The 17,977-nt window shown below is 35.2% G+C and overlaps 1 protein-coding gene across 6 annotated transcripts in view; it reads left to right on the top strand.

Moving 5' to 3' along the window:
- Cntn3 (contactin 3) overlaps positions 1 to 17,977 on the top strand; it is a 319,453-nt gene that overhangs the window by 12,536 nt on the left and 288,940 nt on the right. The window lies entirely within an intron of this gene.

The raw sequence follows: 17,977 nt of genomic DNA, 5'->3' as shown, positions 1-17,977 counted from the left end.
CTCCACCTCCAAACATCTGCCGCATTGAGGATGGAGGCTCAGTATGATGTTAGTGGAGACAAACCATATCATCCTTTGTGAGAACTATACCCCCTAAGTCACTGGGATAAAAGCCAAAGATTTTATATCATTATTTTTTGTACCAGGAATCAAACTCAGAACCTTGCACTTGTCAAACAGGTGCTTGTGCTGCTGAGCTATATCCTCAGCCGAAAAGTTTATAATAGCCTCTGCATCTTATGGTATCAATGAGAAAAGCTTATCCAGACCATTATTGGTGCATTAAAGCTTCTGTTAGGCCCTGCTGTATGTCTTGCAGACCAAAAATCTATTGAAAAATTACACAGCCAAGACAGTAGGTAGAAACATCTATTCCACAAATAGGTCTGGGGGTAAAGAATTAATATTTGTGAATAAAAGTGTGATCTACCCATGAGTCAGTTATTTTACAATAATTCTACAGACTAAGAACCCACACAACTTCAGTAGCTCAAAACAAGAGAAGTTATTGTAGCTTTCATCCTTTCTTACTGGCTAGGGTGACTGTGCTGAACTCGGTTATGTTGGCTCATGGTTTTATGGTCAGTTGGAGTGGGTACATCTAACCTAGACTTGCTCAAACTGTAGATATGTCTGACTTTGTTCATTCCATATATCATGATCAGGCTCTGGACAAAGGAATCACTCCCTGGTGGAAATTATTTTCTTCCCAATTGCAGAGGTAAAAAAAGACAAGCACTCTAGAAATAGACACAGTTTCTTAAGATTTTGCCTTGCAAGTGGAATATTACCACTTCTGCTTCATTCAGTTTTCCATAAAAAGAATCATGGCCAAGAGCAAAGCCAAAAGTGGAGAATTATCCTCTTGCCTCTGTAGTGGGAAGAATTGTAGTCACATGACATAGATATAGTCAGAGGTGAAGAATTAGGGCCAATAATGCAATCTGCCATACCACCAAACCCCATATCCATTAAACATTATAAATGCTCTCTAGATTTTAGTTGTCTTTCAAATTAGAAATAGGAAATGTTAAAAGTCACTTTATTGCCTATGAATGAATTATAGCTCACTAATTGCTGCCTAAGTCAGGGAGTCCTGGGTGAGGCTCCAGGAAAAAGGGAGGTGGAGAAGTATGTTGAAAGCTTTCAGAGAACATGTGGTACATCTGGGGGAACTGACGTATGTTTTTGGAAATCTAGTGAACCATGTTGGTCTGCTTTTTTTAGTAATAATATGTGTGCTTGTTAATGCAGGCAGACTGTACCTGTGTCTTAAAAGTATGTGACCTTAAAAAAAAAAAAAAAAGAATTGACTTCGCTAAGTCTGTTTTTGTCTACACAGTTGGACAGGTTTCTACTGAATAGATGGTTGTAAGGAGTGCACCAAGGCAGGCCAGACTCTTGACAAAACCCAGTGAATGCTGTGTATAGTTGTACTGGTATCACTGCCTTATTTTGATATACATTTTACATATAGTTATAGGATAATAGATATATGGTACAATGCTACAAAATGTTGAGAAGAACATCATAATTCCTCTTGTCTAGGCGTGACCAGCATGTTTGAAGAAATTGTTCACCTCCAAGAAAATTCCTTAAACTTGTATATGCTCTAGATTTTATTCTGGACATCTCCTCAGCATGTTTATTGATATTCACAGCAGAATATCTTCTCTTGTTAAATGTGCTATTTGGGGATATAATGAAAGAGAACATGGCTTATAAAACCTGAAATAATTTCCCAAACTCCCAGATGACTCATGCATCCTATTTTCCTTACCATTGCACATTTATTTTTAGTATTGATTGAATTATTCAATTTTTATGGTTAAGAACAATAAATAGAAATTTATCCTGATGGATGAATTAGGATGAAATGTGTCACCAGCAAGTGTCTTTAACATTGAAGTTTGTTTTAAACATGTATGATGGTGTTTGATTCACTTTAAAATTTACATACACAAAATACAAATCCCTGAAAAAGAAACTCCATAGTTCACAGCAGGGCGAGTTATCAGAAGTTTTCCTTCTAAATGAGTGCTGCCCTAACTTCATCTGTTTTTAAAAATAAATGTGCTGATCAATATCATGAATAATTAAGTGAAAGGAGTTGTGGGATTTGGGGCTGTTTTCCTTTTAGTAATTGTAAATTCCATTTCACAAAGCCACAGCTCAGTAGCTAGGAGGAACAAAGTCTGGCTTTCTCCTTATTCATTAAAAAAAAGTTCTGCATGATAAAATGTAATTCTAGAAAGATTTTTGCTTAGGGAAGATTTTGCTTGAAATATAGACGTGTATCACATGTATTACTCATATGAAGAGGTTTATATATCTAAAAAAATCATTATTCTAATGAAAGTGATAAGGTGTGGTTTCCTGTTCAGGATCAAACCTAGTGTACATCTGATTTTGAGGAGTTTGTGAATTGATTGGCAGATTGTTTATGTGGTACCTGTGAACTAATGGTTGTGAGTGGAGAACTTTTTCCCTGCTTCCATTAAGCTGAACTTTTAGAGTTCTATATAAATGGAATGGACAGTGTACATAAATTGCTAGGATAGTTTGGAGGATAGGTGGAATGTGATCGAATTTCAGGGTACCATTGATCACATCTTTAAAGGTAAGGGATTAATCTCTGGTCACTTCCTATGTTTATAGTGTGTCTAGACACCATGTTGAAGACTTTGAACCTCTGCCTCATAAATAGTGCTATTCTCCCATGACAATTATAGAGTTTCCAGTTTGAAGTATCTTTGGTGTTCAAGTTCATTACATTCTATGATTTCTAATTCATTGATTTTGGAGGAAAAAGTACACTTATTTAAACTTTGTAATAAATTGTGGATTTTTGTTTGTATATTGTTTAGTACCTTTGTGGAAATAGGAAGTAAAGTTTTGAACATTGCCTAAAATACTATGTGTTTAATTGTAAAAGAGACTAATAGAATTGCCCACTAGCAAGTTAACCTATCTCTCTGCCAGCCTCATGGCAGCCCTGTGCTAGCCCTCATCTCCAGGAAGTATAAAATAGATCGAATGTTCACAGTCTCTTCGCTATCTGCCTGTGCTTTTCAGCTCATCTCCTTCTCTCACTGTCCACAAGTTAGGGAAATAAAATGCTCCAGGGGGAGTGTCTTCTCTTGGCTTCCATGTTCCTTAGTTTTATTTACTTCTCTGAATCCTTCATCTTTACCCTGCCTCAGGGAGAGTGAATTGTCAGTCACTCCATCTCCTGTTACTCCCTTTTAGTGCGACTTGGAGAGAGGAGGGTTTTGGAAATCATGTATGTTAGACATTTCTGTTCTATCAGAATTTGCAAATTAAAAAAAAAAATTTCCAAATCGGTGAAACGTCTTGCTTTATTAAGATGTATTTCTTAACAGATACTAAATAGTAGAGGCTGAAGCTAGTATTGTTCCCATTCTTAAAACATTCTCAACCAGTACACAGATGAGATAAGGTTTTTATATGGTGCACTTCCTTAACTATAGAGTCTTCGAAAACTGAACCTAGTGAACTTTAATTTCATGTGTGTAATCAACTTCTTGTAGCTCCTATGAGATTAAAAGTAACAATTTCTAGCACTAGGCACTCGATCACTCATAGTTCTAATCTTTTTGTACAAGTAGTATGTTCTCTACATTCATGAAAAGTGTCCCTTTTTGTAAGCACTTATATTTTATAGAACCAGCAGCAGTTCTACACTAGTATGCTAACATTTCTGGAAATGTAATTTGGAAGCAACTTGCCTGCATATCACTTTTTGTTCACAAGAAAATCACTTTTATACCAGAAATTGTCATGAAACAGAAGAGAAAATAGTTTCCCTTCTTTCTGTCACTTATATGACTTGAAACTTTGGAGATAATTCAGGAGGATCTGAGATGAGACTATCACAAAGCTCATGTATTATGTATGTCAGACCACGAAAAAGTCATTAATTAGCCACAATGTATTATAGACTCTTTGTCAGAAATTGTTCCAAAGTGAAAACAAATTTGCCAAGCTATAAAACTCTCAGTTAATTTGCTAGTCAGAATTTGTGTGCCATCTTCTAAAAACAAAACAAAACAGAAAATACTTGACATCTTATATAAATTAGAATATTGAGTTCATTTACATATTCATTTACATTTCACCAAGCTAAGTTTATTTTAATTCTGTATTCAGGTCTGGAACATACTAGGTGCTTGATGACTGCTGGTTTTATGAAGTAGTAAAAGGTGGTGATTTTTGACTTAGTTTTATATACTTTTGTGTAAATATATGAAAAAAAGATTTTCTAGGGAGAATTTATGAGTGATGAGACACATAATTCACAGATTTAAGGTTTCAAAAACCAAATTTATTAAGAGTGATATAGGTTAGCTTTCCAATAGAGGTGACCTATTTTCATTTGGAATATAGTTCCTGTTATGAGTCTCTGCTTTACCTTTCCTTCCCTGCAGGTAAACAAGAACCCAAAATACAAGTTGAGAGCAGTTGCCACATAGACCAGTAATGTTTTGAAGTCTCAGGGAGCAGGAAAAGTGGTTGTGGTACTGTCATTAGCTTCTTAAAGTAAGAATTATTAGATAAAATGTGTGTTTAATTTTGTTTTTCAGTTTACTGACTCATATTTAGGCTAAAAGTGTTTTTTTTCACAATTCTTAAATCTAATTTGAACCCTCCCATCTTCATGAATCATCATTTCTTATCTCACTATATATGGAAATCAATAATTAGTGACCTATTATATTTTGGAGATTGGACTCAGGGCATTTGTATTGATTTGAATTACAAGCCATTGTATTTGTTTTTATTTTTGAGATAGGGTCTCAGGAAGTTGGTAAGTTTCTCAGGGTGGGTTTAAACTTTTTGTACTCATGCCTTAGCCTTCCAGAGTCCTGTGATTGCAAAACTGCACCACCATGCCGGCCACCACAGGCTGACCTGTGCTGTTGTTTTCAATATCTTTCTTGATCCCACTGAACTTCTACAGCAGGTTGCCCACACGTGCCTCTTCAGCCTTTCTCTGTGTCAGTAGCCTTCCAGGCTGCCTTCTTGCTTGGCCACCAGGGAAGTGACATTCATGAAGAATCCAAGCAGCTTCTTAATGTCAAGTTCTGGGATTGTTCTTGGCCTTTGTTTCTTCTAAACTCTAGTGGCATTTTGCTACTGCTCTCCACCAACTACCTTCCCCCCTTTGACTTTTATCCCATTGAACTTTTGGAGTTCTTTCTGTGTCTCCAACTGCTTTTCCATCTGGATGAGTTTTATCCTTTTTTCCTCACTTAATGATAGATTTTCTCAGTCTTTGCCTTGGCTGCCTTTCTCTTTTTCTCTCTCTCTGTCTCTCTCTTTCATTCCCTCTCCCTCTCCTCTCTCTGTCTCTCCCTCTCTGTCTGTCTCTCTCTTAGGAGACAGTCATTCCATCCCTTCTGCAGCTTTGGTTCTTCTGGGCCCTGACTATGTATTATCACTCTCTATGCTGAGTCACACTGCTGACCGCTGATCACCATTTCTATCTGAATATCTCATCATTGATTAAACTGGAGCCTCACCTTGTGCTTCTCCCAGACATGTCTTCTTGTCTCACGCTTCCCTATCCTGTCTAGGATCATCCATCTTACCTGTCAGAGATTTCAGAAATCTATAAATAACTGTTGATTCTCTCTTCACCTCTTAAACCAGCATTATTCCCCAGATGGTCCAGCCAGCCATCTCCCATGTCAGCCTTCACTGTCACATCGCAGTGACCGTAGCTGCTGTCTCTATGCCTTCTCCTCTCCCCATCTCACCTCACGTGGTTGAGTGTGAATTATCAAAGAATACGGTTATATTCACACCCTATTCCACTACAAAACTGTTACAGCTTCCTGTTGCTTGCAAGAAAAAGTGAAGAAAGAAACAGAGCTTCCACCCTGGTGTTCAAGGCTTCCCGAGTTACAGCAACAGTGTTATTTTTTTCATTGCTCTTCTCAGTTAATTCTCAGACCTCATCTGTATAGCTAACCAGTGGTAACACTTCCTTTATTGAGAACCATAAAATACTGTATAAAAGACTTATATGATTTCAAAGAAGCCAATGTAAAGCCCTAAATATAACACAAACAGCAAAAGAAGGAAATTACTTTGTAATAGGATCTATTGTTTTCATCTGTAAATAATTGCCCACGACTGCCCCAGAAACTGTGATTGCAAGGACTTGTATCTACTTGTTATAGTTAAGCTGGAGTTTCCAAGAAATAGGACAGTGTGAGTTAAATCTGAGTAATTTTTCTTGATATTTGATACTTAAAGTGATAACTATATGTATATATATATATATATATGATATTTAAAGTATATATGTTTGTGTATGATCATAACAGCACTATGACTGCAGTGGTTTCAGATGCCAACCAAACAGCACCACTGAACCAAGTTTTTGACCAGGTTCCCCCGTGGTCATGTGATTTTCTGAAACAGTGAATAACTCTTGGTGACTTCTGAACATTAAAAATTCAGCCTTCCTTGGATTGATGTCAGCATTGCATATATATATATATATATATATATATATATATATATGGACCATGAAAATATTTGTAAATTTAGATCACAGTATAAGGGTCTAGGGGTAAAGGTCAGTGGTAGAATGCTGGCCTAGTGTGTGATGATTCCTCTTTATTACCAACTTGATTGGACTGAGAGATGCCTACGAGATTGGTAGAATACACTTCTGAATATGTCTGTGTGTTTCCTGAGCCAGCTAGTGTATGCGACGGGATGCTATTCAGGAGACCCACCTTGGATGTGGGTGGCACTATCCCATAGCCTGGGCACCTACATGAACAAAAATAGAAGGAGGGAGCCCATACCAATACTCCGGCTCTCCAGTTCTCACTCTGCTTTGTTGACGGCCATGTTGTGAGCTGCTTTCCTGTGCAGAGCTTTTCCACTGTGACATTCCCTTTCACCTCAGGCTCACAGCTGCAGAACCAGCTGACTATAGACTGAAACCTCTGAAACTGGAGCCAAAATAAACATTGCTTCTTTAATTTGTGTCTGTCAAATATTTTGACCCAATGGCAAAAAGCCCACTATCACAGTTAGCATGCATAATGCTCCAGTACTAATCCAGCACCACAAAAATAAAATAAAGTAAAATGAAATAAAAGCAAAGCAACAGTAAATTTTTCTCTCAGATAAGCAGCTCATTTGAAAGCCACATGAAAATTGCCTTGCCAGACATCTTACCGCCATGCTTTGCGATCTCTAAAGACCCTGGTATTGGCCAGCGAGTCAACTAGAGTGCCTGTGTTGGTTCTCCAAAAGGGGTGGGGACTCCGCCAGCTCTCTGCACACTGCACAGGCATCCTTGGCTGTTGGCTGTGCACTCACCTTTTTCTTCTCTGTGCCCATCCTCTCCTGAGGTTAATCATCTTTCTGCTCCTTAAATGCTTATTGTATGTAAAGTCTGGACTGTGATTCCAGCCTGCTTACGTGCCCTGTGGGAAAGCGGTTATGGTGCTGGTTTTGTATGTGTTTACTTTTTACCCCCTCTGTGTACATAGTCCTTTCTTGTATTAGAAAGTATACTTTTATTTGAAAATGTCAAATCAAGGTGGCTCGATCTTCCACCCCTATTGCCCCCATATACATTAATTCTGTTGTTGAAAATTTCAGAATAAATAACACTTCACAGGGTAAGATCTTGGCGTTAACAGAGGTCACTACATAACTGCTTGTAGCTTTCCTCTTTTTGCTCATGTATCAGTCAGACAGGCTGAATCCTTAAAAATTACTCCAGCTTAATATGGTTAAAGCTTAATTCTTGCTTTTGCTGCATGTTTAATGTAAGTGGCAGATGGAATCTGCCCTCTTGAGTGCTTTAGGGACCCAGGTTGATGGAAAATACAGTTTTGGCTTGCATGATATAAAAAGACAGTGTGACCAGTTGTGCAGTTGTCTTCAAGCTCTGCCCAGAGGAGACACAAGTCATTTCTGCTCTTATCTCATTGACAAAAACCACTAAAATGGATATGCATACAATCCAACTGACCTAGTTTGTGGCCAACCAGGGAGGAACTCCATGAAACCACGATATATGCCAGCAAATAAGTTCTCACACTGAACAAAGCTGGGATTCCTTTTTGTCATTTTTATCGGCTGGTAGATCTCCTATTTCTTGGGTTTTTGTGAGATTAAGGAGAAATGGAAAAGCTCAACCTTGATGATGTGGGGCGAGAGTGGCTGGCAGACACAGTTCATCCAAGCACTGTAAAATCTGGCAGCAGACATTGCACACACTCTCATACTCTCTATTTAAATGGTTTCAGAATTACTCAGAAAAGATTCTCTCTCTCCCTCTCTCTCTCTCTCTCTCTCTCTCTCTCTCTCTCTCTTTCTCTGTCTCTCTCTCTCTCTGTCTCTCTTGCTCTCTCACTCGCTCTTGCTCTCACATTAGATAGCATTCAACAGTGTTTTGCTTGAATTGTTGCTTTATTCATTTGCAACATGAAATGTGTATAATTATTACAACATGTATCAGGAACTTTTAAGTGTCTTATATGTGTGAATTCACGGACTCCTACAATCACCCCATAAAGTGAGAACTATCCTTTGATTACTTGGAAGCAGTGAGGTTCAGTTCGCTTAATCATGTCTCAGAACAAGACTATTCAGGAGCAAGGATTTGCACCTAGTGTGGAAAGCTCTGTGCTCAATTGCAATAATTATTTATTAATTGATTGCTTGTTATATTTTCTTATTAAATTTTGCCCCACACATTACAGTGTATACTTCACCACTGATGGAAGTTAAGAAATAGAGAAAGGTGTGTTATATTCTTCAAGGTGAAGGGAAGTGTTTCAGGTAATCAGTCAGGTAAGGAAGTTAGCAGGGAGGTGTATTTTAACAATTTTTTCTACTCTTGCTTTATTAATGATATTTTTGTGATTTGTGATTTCTTGATTAAATATCTTTTACGTATGTGGGTGAAAACCTCCCTATCACGAGACCCCCATCACTAGAGAGGAACAAATATTTTGATAAGTGCTTTTCTTAGATCTGGCTTCTCTAGAGAAAACATTGCCGAGGGCTACATACCCAGCTTTGTTTGCTGTCTTGACCTGTTCCATTCAAGATAAGGATATTTTGTTTTTCTTGTGATTTGAAGATATCTAGCAGCTTGTCACAACTTCTGAAATCTTTGAGGAAATGAAGTCTGAATGCCAACACAGTAATTTAACCATTATCCCAGTGGCTTGGTATTCTAGTTTATAGATTGTAATTTTAACAAGGAAGTTACAAGAAAAGAATTTCATACTATGCCTCTGTGGAAAGGTGAAATGAAATAGAATACAATTCTCATTTGTTCTTCTGTACTTCATTTTGGCAGGTAACAAAGCTGTCTTAAGTAGGCATGAATAGATCTCTTTTTATCTGTATTTGTCTGACATTAAAATACATTTTTATCTTTGTCTATTTGAATTGTTGAAATCATTAGATTTCTTAAAGCAGCTATTTATATTTTGAAATGATAAAGATTTTGTAAAACTCAGTAACTAATGTATTAATCTTCCAGTGTGCCTTAAAGTGTGTAGATGATCAAGTCATGTTTTGATATTTGGCACTACAAAAGAAAGACAGTGTTAGTCTGTGTGAGGCTTGGATCAAGTACAAAGATAAAATTAGATTCCGTTCATTATTTTATAAATATGGTCAGTTATTTTCTTGTCTAGAACCTGATTTCAAAATGAGAAACCTAATGCACTTTGAGACTGCAAATGTCAGTAAGTAATTAGTTCTGTGGTTCACAAGGGCTTCATTTCCACAGTTCTTTTACAGAAAATCCTTAAGAGTTAGGACTTATGGACAGTAATTCAGCATTTAAAGTAATATGAATTAGATACTCCTATTTCTGTTTCAATCATACGTAAAAGGAATAGAGAATTTATAACATTTTGTCATTCTTTCACTACTTCTAGCTTTACTTCATTTGCACACATGCACACATGTGCCTTATGGATATGGGCTCATCAAAATCCTTCATTCTCGTGATTCTCCATGCATGTGTAAAACATCTCAGCTACAGTATTTCAGTGAAGGTATATATATATATATATATATATATATATATATACCCTTCCCACTTCTTTCTTTCAAAAAAGTTATAAAAGGAAGGGAGCACTACTTGTATTAGATTAAAACGGGTGTCCTCTTTCTTCCATTTGGACTTTAAATACTGTGTGAAGATGAAGATGTATAGCTTGTGTATCCCCCACAGTCTATCTAAGTGATTCGTACTAACCGTTCTCAGCCATTGTGCTGCCCTGACTTGCCTTCCCTGCAGAGATCCTATGGAAGTTACCTTCTCTGCCTTTCCTCTCTTTTGGTTCTGCCTCTCTACTATCTCTGACACTTGCCCATGGCACAGAATGGCCTTTTTCGAGGGTGGAGTGCTTCATATGTCTTTGTTCAATACATTGGCTGCTCCATATCATCAGTTGGTGATCTGAATAAGTGAAATCTCACAGGAAGAAATAAGACATTTTAAAAATTTGTATCACATAAATATTTGTGTACCAGTCAGTTGCTAGTCTTATTTTTAATTACCTTGAGTAAATGTCTAAGAAAAGAATTGTGTGTTGAGTCATACACACATACACAGAGCTGGTATCCACAGTGGTTATAACATTTGGCGTTCCCACCTGCCTTGTTGGGTGTCCCTAGGAAGGACTATGCTCCTTCCCAGAATTTGTCAGTATTTTTATTTTAGCCATTCTAAATGAAAAGTGCATTGTACTGTAGTTTTAATTTGCATGAGTAATGCTGTTGAGCATCTCTTTATATGCTAATTTATCATTTATATATCTTCTAAGGGAAGTTTTTGTTCAAGTCTATTGCCCATTGTGACTTTTTATGTTTTCATCATTTACTTATATATTTAGCACACAAGTGTGTTGCTAATATTTTTTCTCATACTGTGGCTTGCTTATTAATTTTCTTGATGATGGTTTTATGAGGAGAACTTTTAAATTTGATGAAATCCAGTTTATCATGTTTTAAAATTTTGAAATTAACATTTTGCTTGACTGCTGTGTTCGTGAAAATATTCTCCTATGGATTCTTCTGAGAGCTTTATAATTTGATGTTTTATGTGTAGAGTTACAATCCGTGTCAAATAAATACTTGTTTATAGAGTAACATAAGGCTTGGGGATCATTTTTAAAGTTATATCCATTTTTCAGCAACATTTAATAAAAAGACTTTCAGTTTCATGTAGGACTTAGTGTCTTGCCTGGAGAAAAAGGGAGGAAGAGAGGAAGGAAGGGAGGAGGGCAGGAATGCAGGAAGGGAGGAAAGAAGAAAGGAGAGAGGGAAGAGGGAGAGAGGAAAAGAGACCGAGAGAGGGTGCAAGCATGCAGGCAAGCGAGCCAGCTAACTAGCTAGCATATATGTGGCGTCTGAACTCTATTTTATTCCCTTGTACTGATATATTGGTCTGTCATTATGTGAATTTTGTACTATCTCAGATATTGTTTTGAAATCCAATACTATCTTTCAGTTTCTTTCTTTCTTTCTTTTTTCTTTCTGTTTAGATTATGGTGCTTGTAAATTCTTTGCTAGTCCATGTAAAATTTAGAATTATCTATTTCTAATAAGATCTGTTGGTCCTTTGAAAGGAATTGCACTCTAAGTACCAACCATGTTAGGGAGAATAAACATCTTTACAGTACTGAACCTGTCAATCAGTGATCAGAGCCTGTCTCCCTTTTATTTAGGTCATCATATTTATCTCAACTATAACTATGATTGTGACTTTCAGTAAAGGACTATTGCATGCATTTGTGAGATTTATTCCTGGGTGTTTAATATTATCATATACTGTTTTAAGTGCAACCTTTAAACTTTTATTTTCGTTTTTTATTAACATATTTAGAAATCCAAGTAGTGCTGTAATCTTGGATTTTGCAACATTGTTAATTCACACTATAATTTGGTTTATTTTTCCTTTTTAGATTTTAAGAGAAGTTTCTAATCCACAGTTCTATTGTTTGTTGAAACTGGCAGTTTTACATTTGTTTCCTCTCTGAATACTTATATTCTCTTTGCCTTATCACAGTCTAGGACCTGCATTATAATGGCAACTAGAAGAGTGACAATAGATATTTTTGTCTTCTTTCTGAGTATAGAACAGAAAAGGTTGAATTTTCAACATCAGGAATCCAGTGTGGGTTAAGGAGTGGAAGGGAAAACTGAGTGAGAAGGGAAAGTAAAACTCATTATGATGTTATATGTTGACATACCAATTCTCAAGATGACTGCAGCTTTTATGGATTACAAACATTCACCAATAAAAATAGCTGTGGGATTTTGTTGAGTTCTTTTGTCATGCTGAAGTGTCTTATTTCTGTTACTTTTCCAAGAATTTTATCATGAAAATGATGACATTTTTGAGGTGCTGAGGATTTTCTACCATTTATATGTATTGTGTAGTTTTAAGATTAGTTGTAAATGATTCAAAAATTACTTTTTGAGATAATATTGTCCCGTAATTTTCTTTTCCTTAATATTTCTTAAGGTTTTGATATTGTGATGACATTAGCATCATAAAATGAGCTAGAAAGTGTTCTTTATGATTTGGAAGGTTTTTTTTTTTTTTTTTTTTTTTTTTTGTAAGATTTGTGTTATTTATGTTGCAGTTCTCCAATGCTGCTATGTTGATGGAAGTTTGCTTTATGAGTAAAGCTTTTATTATAATTCAATTTCTTAAATAGATCTGGGTTTACTTTGATTTTCTACTTCACTTGGCATTAATGGTAGTAATTTGTGTTTTTGAGGAAAGTTTTCCTTTATATCAACTTTACTGAATTTATTGGCATGAAATCGATCACCATATTTTCCCTCATTTCATTTTAATGTTTTTATGCCCTATTGTGCTATTGTCCTTTTTATTACTCTTTTAGATTTTATGTTCTCTCCTATATCTACATTTTCTGAGCAGTATTGCTAGTGACTTATCAACCTTACTAAAGTACCAAAGAAACAATATTTCACTTTGTTGATTTTCCCTGTTATTTGTCTTTTATAAATTTCATTGACTCATGCACTTTTAAAATAGCATTTTCTTTGGTACACTTATTTTCAGTTTCATTAGTTCTACTAATTTTGCTTCTTAAAGTGAGACTATGGAGCATGGATTTTAAGCCTTTCTTTCTGTGAAGGTAAAACTATGAACTTCAGTTACTGCTTCCTCTGCAGTACAGAGTATTTATATATCATGACTTTATGATTCCAATATACCTTCTAATTCATATTAATTTTTTTTCCTGTAGATCTTGTGTTATTTAGAAGTATAACTGATTTTCTAATATTTATATTTTGAACTTTTATCCCTTGTTGTTAATTTCTAATTTAGAACTTCTGTGATCACATAGCATACTATTGCTTCAGTCCCTTGATCTTTTTGCACTGTATTTTGTGAAGCAGTGTATGGTTTGTCTTGGTGGATGTTCTCAATGTGTTTGAAAAGAATGTATATACTGGTGGTTTGGGTTAGAGCTTTATATGCTGGTCAGGTCTAACTGAGTGACTGAGTTTTCTGTGCTTCTACAGAGGTCATGTACTTATTTATATTTTTATGAGAATTTTCAGATCTGCTTGATTTATTCATAGCTAACACTACTCTTAAAGTCTTCAACTATTATTGAGGATATTTCTCTTTCTCCCTTTAGAGGTATCATTTTATACTTATGGTATTTTGAAACTCTTGTTATTAGGCATCTACACACTTAGGATTATGTCATCCTAAGAATATGATCCTTTTATTATTATATGTTATTGGTTTTTAAAATTTTAATAGTACTGTATTTATGTTAGCATCTGCACTGTCTAATACTAATATATAACACAGTTTTCTTATGGTTAGACTTACATGGTAAATCTTTTCAAATTTTCTTCCAATTTGTCAGGCCTATATTTGAAAGGATATCTTTTGGAAAGGGCATATATAGTTGCTGCTTTTTATTCAATCTGATATTCTCTGCTACTTAATTACAACAGCTATCCTGTTTGTACTCAATGCAGTTGTTGGCTCACTGCTGAAAGAGATACATTTCATTACTTGACTCTTGTTAAGGAAGGGGAAAAATTCACAAGGTTTTTAAGTTAAAGTAGATAGGTCTTTTAAGTCTTGAAATAGTGATTTAAGCCCTGTGAATTTGTCCACTTTCAGTTCTAGAACACATGGAAAGTGTAATAAGTTATGAGATCGTTTATGCCCCCAAGGCTTTCCAGAACATGTAACTTCAGCCAACTATAAATATCTAATGATTCCTAACTTCCTGATGGAATACTTTGAGGGTTAATGACTGTGTTTGTGAGTGAACTTACAGAATGGGTTTGTAGAGAACAGGTGTCCATATTCTACTGTTGGGAAGAAAAATATTCTCATTTAATGCTAGCTGATCTGGCAGGATTTCACAGAACATGAACCCACTAAAAAAAAGTGAAGCATTATTTGAAAACCTCCTTAAAGTGATACAATTTTTAGTTTTTGCATATATTTCAATAATAGTGACACTTCAGACAACAACTTCTGACAATAGGTTGCTGGATCCTATTTTCTTTATATATTCTTCATGTGGTATTTTATATTTTAACTTTTTCTTTAACATTTTATAACCAGAGTCTAATTACAGGTTAGATATTCTGGCTTTGTTGATAACATAGTGAAAAAGTGAATTTTTAAGTGTACAGTCATTTAGGCTTTCTTTAATATGGATTTAATAAGTAACATATATTTGACCCTGGAAAAAAGTTAATATTTTCAATATTTAATTTATAAGTTGTTAAGTATTTACAGAAAATTTATTTCAGTAAGTATATGGAACATTTAAAATACGTGTATCTCCTTTTAACATTTAAAATGAAATTGTCATGTCTGTTGTTCATTGAACGAATATATATGGAATGCTTGCTTTGTGACAGCTATGTTTCAAGGTTCTGCAAAATCTCCAATGTTTCAGTAATAAAATTAAAATTAAATTATCTAATCAGATTTCCGCCAGTAGCATACATCATTAATTCAACATGAAACTTTTGGCTAAAATTAATGTTAGTATGTGACACTGGACTTTAACTGTTGCCCACATACCAGTGATTATTTTTTTGATTCAACCTTCTTTCATTTGAAAGGAAGGTAATAAGTTGCAAATGCTAGTAATCAAGAATGGAAATGGCTTTTCTCTTTTGGGTGCGTGAGAACATATGGATGTTACTGGGAAGGAGTGATCATGAATAATTTAGAATAACTTGAGATCTTATATGATAGTAAAAATGAAATATGCATTGGTTAAATGAGAGGGAACTATGCTATTTAGGTTTGAGGTCATTTCAGTAACATACACGGTACTATAATTCTTTTTTATTCTCTCTCTCTCTCCCTACTCTTGAAAATGTATAATGGAATAGTAATGCTGTGTAGCCAATTGAATGAGGAATTTTAATACAATCACTCAGAAAGTTTGAACAGTTAGAAATCACAACTTGTTAGAAAGATACTGCTGGTTTCACTTGGATTAATGATATTTTAGTGAAATATCTCTTGCGTGGAAGCACTACCCATTCCGTAACAGCCATTCATCTAAAACATCTTTAGCACGGCTCCCTGGATAGCATTTTTCCTAAATTTAGGTCATGGCGACTTGACTTTGTGTTCTGGGTGTAGTAACTTCATCATTCTCCAGGGAGAGATGTGTGTTCTGTTTTCATTTTTGAATGAAGCCACAGACACTGGAAACTCTGGGGAGGTATTTATTTACCTGCCTCTAAGGTATAGTAAGAAGACTGCAGATAAATTGACTGTTGCTTCTCACTAGAAGGCTAAGTTTGGTCACTCAGATTGCACAGGAATCAGTGGTTAATCTGAGAACGTAAAATAAGCTTTTACATGGAAATTTGAACCTAGGAAATAAACATTCCTTGTTTCCAGTAGGGAGGCAGGATTTAAGACTTTACTTGAGTTTATTTTTGAAAGCATGCATTTGTAGAAAAATGTATGCAGGAATAATTTTCAAATTTATGTAGTATATGGAAAAAAAACCTCACTATGTTTTAGAAGGACTTTTAAAAAATTTAGTGTAAGCTTAAAAGTATAATGCAAAAACACATTAAACCATTCTAAAGAGTAGATGTAATTTAAAGGAATTTTTAATAGAATAATGTACAGTCTTTTTTTATTTTTATCTCATCCTTTATAAAACCTTTATTTATATATAAATTTTTAATGTAATTGCAATTATTACTGATTTATGAAATTGTTTCTTCCTTGCTTGTGGCTAGGATAAGGAGTATTTTTCCTCTACTCAAGAAATTGTATGTATTTCCATCTGGCTTTGAGAATGAATTTCTGTTGTATTTTAGTGAAACAAATTATATATAACTTTGGATTTATATTTTTCTGTGGAGTTTAGCTGTTTACCTTCCTTTGTTTTATAGATGGGAACACTGAAATGTTTTTGATATGGCAAGTTCCGTGAATTGATTTTTTTCAGATATGTGTGTATGAGGATAATTTCTGAACCTATGAATCTGTGAGATATTTCTTCTATATACCTCTATAGGCTCTTTATGAATAAAATGGAAATTCTAGTTTGAAAGAAAGGAAAGGAAGAGAGGGGGAAGGAGCTGAGGCAAGAAGAAGCAAGAGAAGGATCTTAATATTAGAAGGAGTCTCAGGAGTGTGGTGGAATATTCTGGGATGCGGCAAGGTACAAGGTGGGAGGCTTTGTGGGGATCTAGGGAGTTGCATACTATGTACCTGGATGGGCAATATAGGAAAACTACGCATCCAGGATTGCATTTCCAAAAGAGAGTGCAAGATTCCATGGAAATTTATAGCTGGGCTGGGCTGGAAGCTGAGAAGCCTCCCCAGAAAAAAAGATTCCACACGAATTAAGGCATAGGCACCAAAATGGGAGGATATTGAGGAGAGCAAAGGGAGGAATAAAGTCTTCCTTCCAGTATCTTCCCCTAAATCAAGGGCTCACAAAGATCTGATATTTGAACCTCTGTGTGTGTGTGTGTGTGTGTGTGTTGCTTTGTGGAGAAACCTAAGAGACAATGACTTATAATTGAGCTCCTCAAACATTTCTAATCATTTGATTTTTAATATGTAGAGCTTCTGATAAAAGTGTTTCTGCTCTTTTCCCTTGTAATAAGCGTTTGCTGGATAATATCACATGTTCCCTTTCTTACCAACAATTTCTTAACTGTTTTTGGTGGTAAGACAAAGTCCATGGAAGCATTGTGAATTCTTCAGGAAGAAGTTGATAGAAGCTAAACTGTTCTGAATTTTTTCAGGAATTTTCGAAATTGCAATGAGCATAACTCAGTTTGGCAGTGTTTACTTTCCACTGGTGACCAGTTCCAATTAGAAGTATACCACTGGGAAAAATAAAAGTTTATTAGAATAAAACAACATAAAGAATACTGGAAAATCTTTAAATGTGAGAGAATATTTAAAAGGCTTTAATTTAGTGAAATAAGCAGAAATTTTAGAAATTAGACTACAACTTTAATAGATTTTTCTTTAGATACAATTCATGTGCAACACCATTTATCATTTTAAAATGCACAGGTCAGAAGGTTTAGTACATTTGCAACGTGTCAACAGCACTACTAGGTAACTCCAGAACCAACAAGAGACCTATTAGCAGTCATTCTCCATTTTATTATCTACTATCTCCTACTAACAAATAATATAATTTCTGTCTTTATGAGTTTCTGTATTCCTGAAATTTTATATCAAAGGGCTCATACAGTACTGGTACATCAGGCTTTTGTGCCTGGATGCCTTACTCTATATGGTATTTCTACTGTTTATCTTTGTAGCATGTATGAACACATTGGTTTTATGGATAACTTTCCAATGCATGTGTACATTATTTATTTATCAGGTGATGGAAATTTGTTTCAACTTTGGAGATTTTATGAGTAATGATACTTT

This window comes from Cavia porcellus, unplaced genomic scaffold (genome assembly GCF_034190915.1).
Source record: "Cavia porcellus strain 051 isolate PalLab524CR breed Dunkin Hartley unplaced genomic scaffold, mCavPor4.1 scaffold_13, whole genome shotgun sequence".
NCBI classification, from domain to species: domain Eukaryota; kingdom Metazoa; phylum Chordata; class Mammalia; order Rodentia; family Caviidae; genus Cavia; species Cavia porcellus.
This window is presented reverse-complemented; position numbering and strand designations above follow the sequence as displayed.